Source organism: Budorcas taxicolor, chromosome 5 (assembly GCF_023091745.1).
Source record: "Budorcas taxicolor isolate Tak-1 chromosome 5, Takin1.1, whole genome shotgun sequence".
Lineage (NCBI taxonomy): Eukaryota > Metazoa > Chordata > Mammalia > Artiodactyla > Bovidae > Budorcas > Budorcas taxicolor.
The window spans coordinates 145,787,446-145,806,082 of record NC_068914.1 but is presented as its reverse complement, the minus strand read 5'-3'; the positions used below and the strand labels follow the sequence as shown (position 1 = coordinate 145,806,082).

Below are 18,637 nucleotides of genomic sequence, written 5' to 3'. Positions count from 1 at the left end.
CAAACAGGAGATGGCAACAGTGAACGTCGACATTCTAGGAATTGGTGAGCTAAAATGGACTGGAATAGGTGAATTTAACTCATATGACCATTATATCTACTACTGTGGGCAGGAATCGCTTAGAAGAAATGGAGTAACCATCATAGTCAACAAAAGAGTCTGAAATGCAGTGCTTGGATACAGTCTCAAAAACAACAGAATGATCTCTCTGTTCATTTCCAAGGCAAACCATTCAATATCATGGTAATGCAAGTCTATGCCCCAACCAGTAATGCTGAAGAAGCTGAGGTTGAATGGTTCTATGAAGACCTACATGACCTTTTAGAACTAACACCCAAAAAAGATGTCCTTTTCCTTATAAGGGACTGGAATCCCAAAGTATGAAGTCAAGAAACATCTGGAGTAACAGGCAAATTTGACCTTGGATTACAGAATGAAGCAGGGCAAAGGCTAATAGAGTTTCGCCAAGACAATGCACTGATCATAGCAAACACCCTCTTCCAGCAACACAAGAGAAGACTCTACTCATGGACATCACCAGATGGCCAACACTGAAATCAAATAGATTATATTCTTTGCAGCCAAAGATGGAGAAGCTCTATACAGTAACCAGACCAGGAGCTGACTGTGGCTCCGATAATTAACTGCTTATTGCCAAATTCAGACTTAAATTGAAAAAAAAGGGGGGGGGGACACTAGACGATTCAGGTATGACCTAAATCAAATCCCTTATGACTATACAGTGAAAGTGAGAAATAGATTTAAAGGGCTATATCTCATAGACAGAGTGCCTGATGAACTATGGATGGAGGTTCGTGACACTGTACAGGAGACAGAAATAAAGACCATCCCCAAGAAAAAGAAATACAAAAAAGCAAAACGGCTGTCTGAGGAGGCCTTACAAATAGCTGTGAAAGGAAGGGAAGTGACAAGCAAAGGAGAAAAGGAAAGATATACCCATTTGAATGCAGAGTTCAAAAGACGAGCAAGGAAAGATAAGAAAGGCTTCCTCAGTGATCAGTGCAAAGAAATAGAGGAAAACAATAGAATGGGAAAGACTAGAGATCTCTTCAAGAAAATTAGAGATACCAAGGGAACATTTCAAGCAAAGATTGGGTAAATAAAAGACAGAAATGGTATGAACCTAACAGAAGCAGAAGATGTTAAGAAGAGGTGGCAAGAATACACAGAAGTACTGTACAAAAGAGATCTTCTTGACCAAGATAATCATGATGGTGTGATCACTCACACTCATCTAGAGCCAGACATCCTGGAATGTGAAGTCAAGTGGGCCTTAAGAAGCATCACTATGAACAAAACTAGTGGAGGTGATGGAATTCCAGTTGAGCTCTTTCAAATCCTGAAAGATGATGCTCTGAAGTGCTGCACTCAATAGGCCAGCAAATTGGGAAAACTCAGCAGTAGCCACAGGACTGGAAAAGGTCAGTTTTCATTCCAATCCCAAAGAAAGGCGACGCCAAAGAATGCTCAAACTACCGCACAATTGCACTCATCTCACATGCTAGTAAAGTAATGCTCAAAATTCTCCAAACCAGGCTTCAGCAATACATGAACCGTGAACTTCCAGATGTTCAAGTTGGTTTTAGAAAAGGCAGAGGAACCAGAGATCAAATTGCCAACATCTGTTGGATCATGGAGAAAGCAAGAGAGTTCCAGGAAAACATCTATTTCTGCCTTATTGACTATGCCAAAGCCTTTGACTGTGTTGATCACAATAAACTGTGGAAAATTCTGAAAGAGATGGGAATACCAGACCACCTGAGCTGCCTCTTGAGAAACCTATATGTAGGTCAGGAAGCAACAGTTAGAACTGGACATGGAACAACAGACTGGTTCAAAATAGGAAAAAGTACATCAAGCCTGTATATTGTCATCCTGCTTATTTAACTTCTATACAGAGTACATCATAAGAAACGCTGGGCTGGATGAAGCAAAAGCTGGAATCAAGATTGCCGGGAGAAGTATCAATAACCTCAGATATGCAGATGACACAACCCTTATGGCAGAAAATGAAGAAGAACTAAAGAGCCTCTTGATGAAAGTGAAAGAGGAGAATGAAAAAGTACCAGCTTAAAGCTCAACATTCAGGAAACTAAGATCATGGCATCTGGTCCCATCACTTCATGGCAAATGGATATGGAAACAGTGGAAACAGTGGCTAACTTTATTTGGGGGGGCTCCAAAATCACTGCAGATGGTGACTGCAGCCATGAAATTAAAAGATGCTTGCTCCTTGGAAGGAATGTTATGGCAAACCTAGACAGCATATTAAAAAGGAGAGACATTACTTTGCCAACAAAGGTTCATCCAGTCAAAGCTATGGTTTTTCTGGTAGTCATGTATGGATGTGAGATTTTTACTGTAAAGAAAGCTGAGCAATGGAGAATTGATGTTTTTGAACTGTGGTGTTGGAGAAGACTCTTGAGAGTCCCTTGGACTGCAAGGAGATCCAACCAGTCCATCCTAGAGGAGATCAGTCCTGAGTATTCACTGGAAGGACTGATGTTGAAGCTGAAACTCCAATATTTTGGCCACCTGATGTGAAGAGCTGACTCATTTCAAAAGACCCTGATGCTGAGAAAGATTGGGGGCAGAAGGAGAAGGGGATGACAGAGGATGAGATTGTTGGATGGCATCACTGACTCAATGGACATGAGTTTGGATAAACTCTGGGAATTGGTGATGGACAGGGAGGCCTGGCGTGCTGCAGTCCATGGAGTCGCAAAGAGTCAGACACAACTGAGCAACTGAACCGAACTGAACTGAACACGAATTGAATTAAAGAGGGAATTTTCATGATCATAATGAGGTGTACCCTTTATAAAGATATAGACATCAAAATTCAAGAAAGGTAACAGTACATAACTTTGAAATATACTTGACAGAATGAAAAGAATAGGCAAAATCACAATCAAAATGGGGGATTATTATTGTGTCTTTTTAAATAGCATACAGACCAGGCATACAAAAAGCAAAGGATACAGTAGATGTACAACAAAATAGTCAGCACATTTAACCAAGTAACACATAGAGCAATGCACCCAACAGTGCAAGAGTTCACAATACTGTAAATGCACTCGGAGCTTTTACAAAATGACCACATAATGGGACAAAATCTTTCACTCTTTGAATTCATACAGAGTATTTACTTTGACCACAGTGGAATAAAATTAAGAATTAAAAAGAAAATATTGTTAGCCATACCTATTTTGGGAAATTCAGCAACACTCTTCCAAAAAACACCTGAGTCTGGGAATAAATTTAAAATTTACCAAATATTGTGAAATAATGATAATAAAAATACAATAATAATGATAATAAACACAAAATAATGATATTATCATAAATTCTTCTAATGAAACTCAAGGGAAATTTATACTCTAGATTTAGAGAAGAGGAAAGACTGAAAGTGAAAAAATTGTAAGCTTCGGTTAAGAAACTAGGAGATGAGAAAGCCTAAAGAATATAGAACGTTGGGGTTAATTTAAAAAGGAACAAAAATGAATGGAAAAGAAGGTAAGCATAAGATAGAAAGCATAGAAGAAAACCCTTTAAACGTGGCTCATTGAAAACTGATGAACACTGATCAATACCAATGAAGAGCAAAGAGAAAATGAAGTTAACAATAGCAAGAACGAAAAGGGACATCACTATAAATCATACAGATTTTTTGGTCATAGTTTTTGTGTTGTTTGTTTGTTTTTGGCTGTGCTGTGGCTCGTGGGATCTTAGTTCCCAGGTCAGGGATTGAACCTGGACCCACGGCAGTGAAAGTCCAGAGATTTAACCCCTGGATTGCATAGCTTTATTAATATAATTTATACATTTAATGTGGATAAGTACACAGAAAGTGTCTTTCTCCACAGCCTTGCCAACACTTAAGTGTCTTTTCAAAAAAACAGTCATTCTGACATGTGTGATATCTCTTTGTGGTTTTGATTTACATTTTCCTGATGATTGACAATGTCAAGCATTTTTCATATACCCATTGGCCATTTGTATGTTTTCTTTAGAGAAATGTCTATTCAAGCCCTTGGCCAATTTTTTAATTGAGTTATTAGGTTTTGGATTTTTTTTTTCTTGAGTTGCAGGAGTTCCTTATTTGTTTGGAAATTAATACCTTATATAGTTTGTGCTAGCTTGCTTTTTCACTCTGTTGATGTTTCCTTTGGCTTGAAGAAGCTTTTTAGTTTGATATATACCCACTTGTCTATTTTTGCTTTGTTGCCTGTACTTTTGACATCATATCCATGAAATCATTAAGCAATGTGTTTTTATTTTGTGATGAACCTATCACATATCTAAAATATAATTCTTATCTGGTGAGGATATTATACAATCACACATAGTAAAATAAATTCAGATAAATAAGTGAATTCAAAATTAGATTTTGAATATTCTTTAGTGGAACTGTAAAATTATTTGCAGAAAATAAAACTTGATTCAATGTTATTTTGAGATTAAGAATGGCATATGAAACATTTCATTAAAGGCAGAAGTCAAAAAAGTAAACCATTATAGATTCGATAACATAACCCCCCCCCCATTCACATATATAACTTTAAAGATATATGCAAAAAATGGGGGAAATATTTACAAAAATATTTAAGAAAGAGTAAGTGATGTTTCTTTATAAGACTAAAAAGAAAGATGAGCACCGAAGAATTGATGCTTTTGAACTGTGGTGTTGAAGACTCTTGAGAGTCCCTTGGACTGCAAGGAGATCCAACCAGTCCATCTTAAAGGAGATCAGTCCTGAGTGTTCATTGCAAGGACTGATGTTGAAGCTGACACAACTGAGCAACTGAAGTGATGTTTGTTTATAGAGAGTCCCTATAAATAAATTAAAAAATTTAAAACATTCTAGAGAAAGAAAATACTGTTATGAAAGATATATTAAAACTGTAATATAGGAAAGAAGGTAATATTTTTGTATATAATGTTTGTGAAAGTAGCTCAGTCGTGTCCAACTCTTTACGACCCCATGGAGTATATAGTCCATGGAATTCTCCAGGCCAGAATACTAGAGTGGGTAGCCTTTCCCTTCTCCAGAGGTCTTCCCAAGCCAGGAATCGCACCTAGACTTCCCACATTGCAGGCAGATTCTTAACCCGCTGAGTCATCAGGGAAGCCCAAGAACACTGCAGTGAGTAGCCTATCCTTCTCCAGTGGATCTTCCCGACCCAGGAATCAAACCGGGGTCTCCTGCATTGTAGGCAGATTCTTTACCAGCTTAGCTATCAGGGAAGCCCTCATGTGGATAAAAAAAAAAAGCATGATGCATGTTCTTATGTCAAGACTATGAAGAGAATAATACTCTCTTTTAAAATTAATTATTTGGTTGTCCTGGGTCTTAGTTGCAACATGCAAATTCTTACTTGTGGGATCATAAGAAAAAAAATTGTAACTACATGTAGTGATGGATATTACTGTATGTGTGGTGATGATTTACCAATATGTACAAAAACATAAACACTATATTTTACACTTAGAACTAATATAATATTACAAGAATTACATCTCAATTAAATATTTTAACAAACAAGATTGGAATATGTGGATAAAATTAATTTCATCCTTACCTCATTTAGGCTTCTCTGGTGGCTCAGACGGTAAAGCATCTGACTGCAATGTGGGAGACTCAATTGCAATACCTAGGTTGGGATGATCCCCTGGAGAAGGGAATGGAAACCCATTCCAGTATTCTTGCCTGGAGAATTCCGTGGACCGAGGAGCCTGGCAGGCTATAGTCCATGCAGACACAAAAAGCCAGACATGACTGAGTGACTAACATTTTCACTTAATGTCATTTTGGGGACCCAAATTAAACTCATCACTTAGATTTTAAAATGTCAAATCTCACTGCATCCTGCAGGGTTGGGACAGACACACAGAAACAGACAGTAAGTCACCTGCACATGAGATATAGGCTTCCTCCATTGGAGAGCATGAAGTGTAATTCCAAGGGTCAGAAGGACACTGCCAGAGAGAGACGTCAGTTTTCCGACACCGGATTCCATCCACCCACTGGGGTCTATAACCTTCTCTAAGAGCAACAGAAGAGTTGAAGATTCCACTGTCCCCACAGCCAAGCTGTCTGCAGATCACGGACACAGTGATGTCTTCCATGGGGCTATGGCAGACACTGCCCCAGGTCCCATTGTAGAAAACTTCTAGCCATCCAGCACACTGCTGGTCCTCGCTCACCATCCTGAGGGCCAGGAATTCTAAGATTGAAAGGGGAGGAGACAGGACACAGTGAAAACTTTGCTGGATGTTCTAGATTTTCCTTTCTTCTAGAAATGGTGAACAGTCATCTCTGACCTTGCTCAAGAGATACCCACTATATGACAAGACTGACATCACCTCCCTTATAACTAACCTTGTCCATTTGTGTCTATATTTCTATTTCTACCACAATGGTGTAGTGGATATGAACTGAGGGGAAGACCAAACTGTGTGGGTGCTAGTAGGGAGGGGCAGCTGAATTCTGCTTCCTAACAAAATCTTTGAAGAGTATGTTAAGGGATGTAATGTGGATATTAGGGAGATAGGCAGAATAGTTAACCCCAAAATGTCCACATCCCAAACTCTGCAATTGTGAATCTGTTACTATACCTGACAAAAGGGATTTACAGATGTGATTATGGTAAGGACCTTGGGATGGTGAGATTAAGCTAGAATATTGTATTAACAATGTGAGCCCAGTCTGAGCACATCCTTAGACCCACTATCCTTAAACATGGAATACATTTCTTAGCTCTGCCTAGAGAGAGAAATGTGACTCTGGATAATATCTGGAGGCCTGCAGCATTGCTGGTCTCATAATGGATAAAGGAGGCTGTGAACCAAGGGATGTAGGCGGTTTCTGGAAGCTTGAGAATTCCATGGACGGAGGGGCAGGGCAAGATAGAGTCCATGGGATCACAAAGAGTCAGGCATGACTATGTGACTTTCTTTTCTTTTCTTTTCTTTTTTCATCTAGAAGATTGAAAGGACAAGAAACAGATTCTCCCCCAGAGACATAGAAGTGATGCAGCCCTACTGAAGCCTTGATCCAGGCCTAGTGAGATCCCTGCTGGACATCTAAGCTGCAGAAGTGTAAGGAAATAAATTTATGTTGTTTTAACCCACTAATTGGTAAATTGTTACTGAAGCAAACGGAAACTAGTACCGTGGGTTTAAATTTTTTGTATGTAACTGGAGAGAGAGCCCTGCTTTCAAGAAAAACTGTAAAAAACGGCTCTGCCAGGAAACCTGCTGAGAAGAAAGGACTAGAACGTCAGCTGCTGCAGAAGGAAGTGAAAGCACATCGTCTTCACGTCTGCTGGAAAGACAGGCTCCATGGGAGGAAGCCTCCTTCTCTGGTCCTTTCAGCATCTCTCCCTCAGGGCTCAGACACCCGTCCTCCAGGGCCCCACCCCTCCCCCAGCCTGTGGACAGTGTGTAGCGCGGACCTGAGCAGATGACCCCCGCGTCCTGCTTGTGTCTGCAGTCATGCCGCCCCCAGCCCCCAAAAGGGCACTTCCACACGTGAGATTCATTTCCTGTGCAGTTCAGGTTGTCCAATCAGATAGGCCCTGATCCTGCCCCAAAGTGAGCAGACCTCGTGGCATTGAGGGCTTCTCCACAGCCGAGCTGCCTGCTCACCACGCGGGCATCGTCCAGGTCCCAGCCGTCATCACAGTTGGTGCCCCAGGAGCCCTCGTCAAGGATCTCCACTCTGCCGGCGCAGGGACCGCCCCCGTTCACCAGGCGGAGCTGCCTGCTGTCTGAGGAGAGAGAAATGGGACAATGGAGCGGTGACCTGGAGAATGAAAAGGATCTTTTGTCCTGTGGGACCCTCACCTGAGCAGTAGGGGGCGCTCTCCTCTGAGGCCACAGAGCCTTCAGGTTGAGACAGGGAGTCATCGCACTGGGGCAGCACCTGGATCTGATTTCCTGAAGAAACAACAATGATCAGAAGTCTGGAACGGTTGAAGAACAAGAAACTGAATTAAGGGAAATAATGACCTGGTAATGGACCTTATATGAAAGCTGTGTTCAGTTCGCTTCAGTTCATTCACTCAGTCGTGTCTGACTGTTTGCAAACCCATGAACTGCAGCACGCAAGGCCTGCTTGTCCATCACCAACTCCCCGAGTCCACCCAAACTCATGTCCATCCAATTGGTAATACCATCCAACCATCTTATCTTCTGTCGTCCCCTTCTCCTCCTGCCCTCAATCTTTCCCAGCATCAGGGTCTTTTCACATGACAGAGTTCTTCACATCAGGTGGCCAAAATATTGGTGTTTCAGCTTCATCAGTCCTTCCAATGAACACCCAGGACTGATCTCCTCTAGGATGGACTGGTTGGATCTCCTTGCAGTCCAAGGAACTCTGAAGAGTCTTCTCCAACACCACAGTTCAAAAACATCAATTCTTCATTGCTCAGCTTTATTTACAGTCCAACTCACATCCACACATGACTACTGGAAAAACCATAGCCTTGACTAGACAGACGGACCTTTGTTGACAAAGTATTGTCTCTGTTTTTTAATAAGCTGCATAGGTTGGCCATAACTTTCCTTCAAAGGAGTAAGCATCCTTTAAGTTCTTGGCTGCAGTCACCATCTGCCGTGATTTGGGGGCCCAAAAAATAAAGTCAGCCACTGCTTCCACTGTTTCCCCATCTATTTCCCATGAAGTGATGGGACCGGATGCCATGATCTTCATTTTCTGAATGTTGAGCTTTAAGTCAACATTTTCACTCTTCTCTTTCACTTTCATCAAGAAGCTCTTTAGTTCTTTCACTTTCTGCCATAAGGATGGTGTCATCTGCATATCTGAGGTTATTGATATTTCTCCTGGCAATCTTGATTGCAGCTTATGCTTCATCCAGCCCAGCGTTTCTCATGATGTACTCTGCATAGAAGTTAAATAAGCAGGATGACAATATACAGCTTTGATGTACTCCTTTTCCTATTTGGAACCAGTCTGTTGTTCCATGCCCAGTTCTAACTGTTGCTTTATGACCTGCATACAGGTTTCTCAAGAGGCAGGTTAGGTGGTCTGGTATTCCCATCTCTTTCAGAATTTTCCACAGTTTATTGTGATCCACACAGTCAAAGGCTTCTGCATAGTCAATAAAGCAGAAATAGATATTTTCCTGGAACTCTCTTGCTTTTTTGATGATCCAGTGGATGTTGGCAATTTGATCTCTGGTTCCTCTGCCTTTTCTAAAACCAGCTTGAACATTAGGAATTTCACGGTTCACATATTGCTGAAGCCTGGCTTGGAGAATTTTGAGCATTACTTTACTAGCCTGTGAGATGAGTGCAATTGTGCGGTAGTTTGAGCATTCTTTGGCATTGCCTTTCTTTGGGATTGGAATGAAAACTGAACTTTCCCAGTCCTGTGGCTACTGCTGAGTTTTCCCAATTTGCTGGCCTATTGAGTGCAGCACTTCAGAGCATCATCTTTCAGGATTTGAAAGAGCTCAACTGGAATTCCATCACCTCCACTAGTTTTGTTCATAGTGATGCTTCTTAAGGCCCACTTGACTTCACATTCCAGGATGTCTGGCTCTAGATGAGTGTGAGTGATCACACCATCATCATTATCCAGGTCATGAAGATCTCTTTTGTACAGTACTTCTGTGTATTCTTGCCACCTCTTCTTAATATCTTCTGCTTCTGTTAGGTCCATACCCTTTCTGTCCTTTATTGACCCAATCTTTGCTTGAAATGTTCCCTTGGTATCTCTAATTTTTTTGAAGAGATCTCTAGTCTTTCCCATTCTATTGTTTTCCTCTATTTATTGCACTGATCACTGAGGAAGCCTTTCTTATTTTTCCTTGCTCTTCTTTGGAACTCTGCATTCAAATGGGTATATCTTCCCTTTTCTCTTTTGCTTTTGGCTTGTCTTCTTTTCACAGCTATTTGTAAGGCCTCCTCAGACAGCCATTTTGCTTTTTTGCATTTCTTTTCTATAGGGATGGTCTTGATTCCTGTCTCCTGTACAATGTCACGAACCTCCATCCATAGTTCATCAGGCACTCTGTCAGATCTAGTCCCTTAAATCTATTTCTCACTTCCACTGTATAGTCATAAAAGATTTCATTTAGGTCATACCTGAATGGTCTAGTGTTTTTCCCCACTTTCTTCAATTTAAGTCTGAATTTGGCAATAAGGAGTTCATGATCTGAGCTACAGTCAGCTCCAGGTCTTGTTTTTGCTCCCTGCATAGAGCTTTTCCATCTTTGGCTGCAAAGAATATAATCGGTCTGATTTCGTTGTTGACCATCTGGTGATGTCCATGTGTAGAATCATCTCGTGTGTTGTTGGAAGAGGATGTTTGCTATGAAAGCTGTGACCCGGCAGTAAAATTATCATACTCTTATTGTTCACCATCTCCGTGGAGAGTTCTGCTTCTGACAGTATCACAATTTTTGTTTTAACCCAAGTGTTGCTATAAGAATGAATTAAGTAAGTTGTTGTATCCCTAAATCTATCCCTGTGCTGTGATTAGTCACTCAGTAATTCAGACTGTTTGTGACCCCATGGACTATAGCCCACCAGGCTCCTCTGCCCATAGGATTTTTCAAGCAAGAATACTGGAGTGGGTTGCCATGCCCTCCTCCAGGGGATCTTCCCAATCCAGGGATCAAACCCAGGTCTCCTGCATTGCAGGCAGATTCTTTACCATCTGAGCCACCAGGAAAGGCCAAATCTATCCCTAAGTAAAAGCAAAACAAAATTCTTTCTGAAAGATTTCTACAATTTCTTCAATGTCTAACTTTAAAACAAACACTTAAATAAAATAGATCTCGTGAAAAACAGAAGGGAAAAAGGAGACATTGGAAAGAATTTCCCAGGTTTTTCAGCTGCTAGATTTACCTGACAGAGAATTTAAATAGCCATGATTAAAGTGTTTATGGAAATAATAGACAAAATGTGTATCTTTGCAGAGAAGTGATAACAAAAGAGAAGTACTTCTGGAGCTGAAAAATGTGTTAGCTGAAATTAAGAACTAAAGAATAATAGTAGCCATGCACTAGCTCAGCATAAAGTAGAAACATCACAGTGCAAGATCACAGGATATTCTGCAATCCAGAATTTCAGGGCACATGAAAAGAATTCTGGTTATGTTGTTGTATAGAAGATTTTCCCCTAAAATTTAGCCTAGTTCAGTTCAGTCACTCAGTCATGTCCAACTCTTTGTGACCCCATTGACTGCAGCTCACCAAACTTCCCTGTCCATCACCAACTCCCAGAGCTTGCTCAAACTCATGTCCATCAAGTCGGTGATGCCATCTAACCATCTCATCCTCCCACCCTCAATCTTACAGCATTAAGGTCTTTTCCAACAAGTCAGTTCTTCTCATCAGGTGGCCAAAGTATTGGAGCTTCAGCTTCAGAATCAGTCCTTCCAATGAATATTCAGGGCTGATTTCCATCAGCATCCACTTGTTTGATCTCCTTGCAGTCCAGGGGACTCTAAGCAATCTTCCCCAACACCACAGTTCAAAAGCATCAATTCTTCACACTCAGCCTTCTTTATGGTCCAACTCTTACATCCATACATGACTACTGGAAAAGCCATAGATTTGACTAAATGGACAATTGTCAGCAAGGTAATGTCTCTGCTTTTTAATATGCTGTCTAGGTTTGTCATAGCTTTTCTTCCAAGGAGTAGATATCTTTTAATTTCATGGCTGCAGTCACCATCTACAGTGATTTTGGAGCCCAAGAAAATAAATTCTGTCACTGTTTCCATTGTTTCCCCATCTATTTGCCATGAAGAGATGGGACCAAATGCCATGATCTTAGTTTTTTGAATGTTGAGTTTTAAGCCAGCTTTTTCACTCTTCTCTTTCACTTTCATCAAGAGGCTCTTCGGGTCCTCTTTGCTTTTTTCCATAAAGGTGGTATCATCAGCATATCTGAGGTTATTGATATTTCTCCTGGCAACCTTGATTCCAGCTCGTGCTTCATCCAGCCCAGCAGTTCACATGATGTATTCTGCATATAGGCAGACGCTTTGACTCAGAGGGTAAAGCGTCTGCCTGCAATGCAGGAGACCTGGGTTCGATCCCGGGTCAGGAAGATCCCCTGGAGAAGTAAATGGCAACCCACTCCAGTATTCTTGCCTGGAAAATCCCATGGACAGAGAAGCCTGGTAGATTGTAGTCCATGGGATCTCAAAGAGTCAGACACAACTGAGTGACTTCACAGCAGGGTGACAACATACAGCCTTGACATACTCCTTTCCCAGTTTGGAATCAGTCTGTTTTTCCATGTCCAGTTCTAACTATTGCTTCTTGATCTGCATACAGGAGGCAGGTAAGGTGGTCTTGTATTTCCATCTCTTTAAGAATTTTCCATAGTTTGTTATGATCCACACAGTCAAAGGTTTGGCATAGTCAATAAAGCAGAAGTAGATGTTTTTCTGGAACTCTCTTGCTATTTCTGTGATTCAATGGATGTTAGCAATTTGATCAATATAATAAGGCAAAACTTTTAGCTGAAGAAAAAGAATATATACTTCATTTTGCTTATGCCTTTGGGTCATTAATCAGGAAGAAACTCAGTCTGGCAGGCTTTCAGTCGGGTCTTTCAGTGCTGCAATTAGATGCCACCTGGAGCTGAAGTCATTTAAAGACTTGACTGAACTCTGGTTCTGTAAGGAAATTCCCAGAAGTGTCCCAAGGGTAAAGGAACATCATGCCTTCAACTTAATTCAGAAAGATTTTACCTATTCAGGAAGAAATGGGACAGAAGGGGAATTGAGAAGGAAACACACACATACACACACACACACACACACACACACACACAGAGATTAAAGCAAAATATTGATACTAACATGTAGAAACCCAGGTAAAGGTCATAAAGGAATTTTTATATTACTTTCCCAACATTTTAATGTGTCAAGTGACATCAAAATTTAAAAAACTAAACAATGAAAACAACTCAAAGAGAATTCATTGCCAGGACACTTTCACACAAAAAAATACTCCTAATATCAAAAATAATATACCTAGGAGAAATCCTAGTAGAAGATGGGCAAAATCTCTGAGAGAAATTCAAGATCTAACTGAATGGAGGGATGTATTATGTCAATGATTTGGAAAATTCAACATTGTCAATGTCAGTCATCCTCAAATTTCTTTGTCTCCTCTCAAATTTTTAAATCTAATCTCAAAAAAATACCCTTAAGCTTTTCTTTTGGTGAAAATGACAGGCTGTTCTAAATTCATACAAAATACAAGCAACCAAGAATGACCATCACAGTTGGTAAGAAAAGCAACAAAGTTAGAGGAGTTAATATAAAGTAACTCTTGTAAATTAAAATTATTAAGACTAACTGCAGAGTTTGAAACTCTGGGAGCTAGTGAAGGACACAGAAGCCTGGTGAGCTGTAGTTCATGGGGTCACAAAGAGTCAGACGTGACTTAGTGATTGAACAACAAAACACGACAAAGTTGTGATAATTAAGAAAATGCAGTATTTGTGCAAGGATAGACAAATGATAACGTGGAACAGAATAGAGAGTCTTAAAAAGGACAGACATACTTGCCCTTCTGCTTATGACGAAGGCAGCACTGAAGTGGGGAAAAAAATCTTTTCGGGAAAAGAATCTTTGCAGAAAAAGATTGAGCCAATTGGATGTCCATATGAACACTGACCCTTATCTTACACCAATATCAATCCCAGAAGAAATGCACAATTATATGCAAGAGAAAAATATTAAAATTTCCATAAGACACTCTTGGAGAATATTTTTATGATCTAGGAGTAGGCAAAAATTCTTTTTTAAAGGATATAAGAAGCATTAAATGTACAGGAGAAAGTTGGTAAGTTATGTTTCCATAATATTTAGAAATGAGTTCATCAAAGGACATCATTTGATTAAGAAAAAGAAAATAAATGACCAAGGGTTAAACATGGAAAGTAAGTAACACATATTTGCATCCAAAGACATTGTCACGGTAAGTTGTAGTATCATATTTGTAATAGTCAAGAACTGGAAACAACTCAGATTTATACTGTCAGTAGAATTGATCAGTACATGGACATGTGATCATTCAAAGGCATTCGGTTCGGTTCAGTCACTCAGTCATGTCCGACTCTTTGCGACCCCATGAATCACAGCATACCAGGCCTCCTTGTTCATCACCATCTCCCGGAGTTCACTCAGACTCACATCCATCGAGTCCGTGATGCCATCCAACCATCTCATCCTCTGTCGTCCCCTTCTCCTCCTGCCCCCAATGGCTCCCAGCATCAGAGTCTTTTCCAATGAGTCAACTCTTCACATGAGATGGCCAAAGTACTGGAGTTTCAGCTTTAGCATCATTCCTTCCAAAGAAATCCCAGGGTTGATCTTCTTCATAATGGACTGGTAGATCTCCTTGCAGTCCAAGGGACTCTCAAGAGTCTTCTCCAACACCTCAGTTCATAAGCATCAATTCTTTGGCACTCAGCCTTCTTCACAGTCCAACTCTCACATCCATACATGACCACAGGAAAAACCATAGCCTTGACTAGACGGACCTTAGTCAGCAAAGTAATGTCTCTGCTTTTGAATATGCTATCTATGTTGGTCATAACTTTTCTTCCAAGGAGTAAGTGTCTTTTAATTAGAACTGGACATGGAACAACAGACTGGTTCCAAATAGGAAAAGGAGTACGTCAAGGCTGTATATTGTCACCCTGCTTATTTAACTTATATGCAGAGTACATCATGAGAAACGCTGGACTGGAAGAAACACAAGCTGGAATCAAGATTGCTGGGAGAAATATCAATAACCTCAGATATGCAGATGACACCACCCTTATGGCAGAAAGTGAAGAGGAGCTAAAAAGCCTCTTGATGAAAGTGAAAGAGGAGAGTGAAAAAGTTGGCCTAAAGCTCAACATTCAGAAAACGAAGATCATGGCATCCAGTCCCATCACTTCATGGGAAATAGATGGGGAAACAGTGGAAACAGTGTCAGACTGTATTTTTTGGAGCTCCAGAATCACTGCAGATGGTGACTGCAGCCATGAAATTAAAAGACGCTTACTCCTTGGAAGAAAAGTTATGACTAACCTAGAAAATTCAAAGGCATACTCTATGGTAAGAAAAATAAATAAATAAAGTGCTACAGTATACAACATCATGAGTGAATCCCAAACATAATTTTGAGGCTAAGAAATTAGATACAAAAGCTGCAACATACTGCATCATTTTATATAAAGTTCAAAAATTGATAAAACTCTCTACATTAGCAGAAGTTCGGTAAGCGCTTTTCCCTGTTGAGGAGAGGGGATGACAGTGACATTCTTTTTGTTGCTCTGAGGTGGGGTTCATACTGAGGTCTATACTTATTGCTCCTACATTGTTTTCTATGATTACATGTGAGCAACAATGTAGCTTAAAAATATATTATTCCCCTTCGCACTTCTTGCCCTGACCTGAAAAATGAAGGAACAATGAGAAGATCCATATTTCACCATGAAATATCTGACTTTGAAGTCCATTTTCCCTCCCTCTCTGTTCTTGAGGACATTTCACTCCAGGAGCATCCTGAGCACCAGTAGCCCTTGTCCCTTGCTCTTACCTGAGCAGATCACAGAGGCTGTGTTGCCATGGGAACAGTCAGGACCACCCAGGGCAGTCACAGGACAACTCCACAGGAAGGACTCAGCCCCGGAGCAGTGAAATCAGACTGTTGAGATCTGATCACCTCCTTCCACCAAGTGTGGTCCTCTGGGGGTGGAGATGGCGACTCCACAGCCGAGCTGATGACAGACAACATTGGCATTGGCCAGACTCCAGTGGGAGGTGCAGAGCGCTCTCCATCATCCAGAAATGTTCATCTCCACCTGCCCCTCACACTGAGAGGAGCCGTTTGTCATGAGCCAGACTTCTGAGTATGCTGGTAGAAGAAGACAGAGTTTCAGCAAAATCACATGACTTTCTCACCTGAACAGGGTGTTCACAGAGGTGAAAGGCCTGACCTACATCTCACCTGAACAGACAACTTGAGCAGCTCCACTGTGGTGACAAGTGCCCCCTGGACAGGGCACTCTGGGGCAGAACCGGAGCTCAGGCTCCTCCCACTCACACCTGAACTCTTCAGCCCAGACCCGGGCACTGGACTCTCTGAAGGGCACATGTCCCAGAACAGACAGAGTCTGGCCACACCCCAGCTCTGCACAGATGATCTGGGCAGTGGGGAGGGTGAAGTTCCCATCAGACACTGGGATCCAGTCTTCTTCAGAATACACTTCTACTCGCCCTGAGCAGGGTCCATCCCCGTCAGCGAGACGCACAAATCCTAAGAGGAAACAACAAAACCATTGAGTTTACATGGTGCTGACTTGAAACCACACATTACAGGCCATGATGTGAAAGTTTTTCTTTGTAGAAGTGGAGCATGTAGAGAGTCTTTGACAGTTAGTGTCATAATTGAATTTTCTTGAGCAGGTTTCTAAAGAGAAATCCAAGAGGATTACAAGGTCAGTTTGTAATGGCTGAATCCCAAGAACATACAATTTGAGACTGGTTAGAAATCTGAATTCCTTGGTCTAGGAGCCTAGAAACTACAGAGTGCAATTCAGATCATTGGAATGGCTGAATACTGGAAACACATCCTTTAGCATTGGTTAAGAAGTGAATTTCTCATTTAGCACCCTAGGACCTACAGATCCAAGGATAATGTGTAATATGCAGGTACTTGAAAGTAGAGATATGCAGAACAGAACCCACCCAGAGAAACATGGACTATGAGATGAGAGACCTAGCATCCAGACAAGCTTAGAAAGCTTTCCTGGAACTTGTGGGGCTAATATCCTGATCAGTTTTCTCTCCCAGGAGCTAGTCCTCAAGTGGCTTAGGTGAGGGTAAGTCTTGAGGCTGGATCCATGAGGGGATGCCAATCTGTAGACGGTGACAGCTCCAGAGAAGAAATATAGACACTATCACTAATTCATGTTTATGTCATCATATCTTGTCTTTTCAATGGCAAAAATTTCATGAATTTCTTCAGTGACCTTAGTGGGAAAGAAGATGAGTTAAGAAAACTCAGAGAGTCATAGAGAGAGAGGCCCAGCCATCTCTCTTGAAATCCTAGAATTTGTCAAAGGACCTGGTAGAGTGTGTGTTCTCAGTGGGAGCTTACCAGACAGCTGAGTTTCCAGATCATCTCCTATTAAAGGTTTTTCTTCTGGAACAAGACTCATAGAAAATGCTAATTGATTTTAATACTATCATTGTACTAATTCTAACCACAGAAAAACATGCATTCTTCTCAAGCACAAATAGAATATTCTCCAGGCTAGGTTACAAATAAGCCTTAACAAATTCAAAAATATTAAAATAATTCAAAGTATTTTTCATGACCATAATGGAATGGAACTAAAACTCAGTAGTGATAAGGAAACAGGAAATTCATGAATATATAAAAATTAAACCACACACTCCTATTTTAAGACTGTTTCCTCTATTTCTATTAAGAATGCCATTGTGATTTAGATAGGAATTGCATTAAATCTGTAGATCTCTTTGACAAGTACAGGCATTTTAACAATATTACTTCTTCCAGGCCAGAAGCACAGAATGACTTTCCATTGATTATATTGTCTTTAATTTCTTTTTTTTCCCCCTTTAAAATTTTATTGGATTATAGTTGATTTACAGTGTTATGTTAGTTTCAGGCATACAACAAATTGATTCAGTTATACATGTACATATATTCATTCTTTTTCAGATTCTTTTCTATATAGGTTATCACAGAATATTTTTAATATAAATTTATTTATTTTAATTGGAGGCTAATTACGTTACAATATTGTATTGGTTTTGCCATACATCAACATGAATCCGTCACAGGTATATACGTGTTCCCCATCCTGAACCCCCCTCCCTCCTCCCTCCCAGTACCATCCCTCTGGGTCGTCTCAGTGCACCAGCCCCAAACATCCAGTATCATGCATCGAACCTGGACTGGCGATTCATTTCATATATGATATTATACATGTTTCAATGCCATTCTTCCAAATCATCCCACCCTTGCCCTCTCCCACAGAGTCCAAAAGACTGTTCTATATATCTGTCTCTTTTGCTGTCTCTCATACAGGGTTATCATTACCATTTTTCTATATTCCATATATATGCATTAGTATACTGTATTGGTGGTTTTCTTTCTGGCTTACTTCACTCTGTATAACAGGCTCTAGTTTCATCCACCTCATTAGAACTGATTCAAATGCATTCTTTTTAATGGCTGAGTAATACTCCATTGTGTATATGTACCACAGCTTTCTTATCCATTCATCTGCTGATGGACATCTAGGTTGCTTCCATCTCCTGGCTATTATAAACAGTGCTGTGAAGAACATTGAGATACATGTGTCTCTTTCAATTCTGGTTTCCTCGGTGTGTATGCCCAGCAGTGGGATTGCTGGGTCATAAGGCAGTTCTATTTCCAGTTTTTTAAGAAATCTCCACACTGTTCTCCATAGTGGCTGTACTAGTTTGCATTCCCACCAACAGTGTAGGAGGGTTCCCTTTTCTCCACACCCTCTCCAGCATTCATTGCTTGTAGACTTTTGGATTGCAGCCATTCTGACTGGCATGAAATGGTAC

General features: G+C 40.7%; 1 pseudogene; it reads right to left on the bottom strand.

Moving 5' to 3' along the window:
• Nucleotides 1-18,637, bottom strand: part of LOC128048488 (antigen WC1.1-like) — a 69,432-nt pseudogene that overhangs the window by 38,730 nt on the left and 12,065 nt on the right.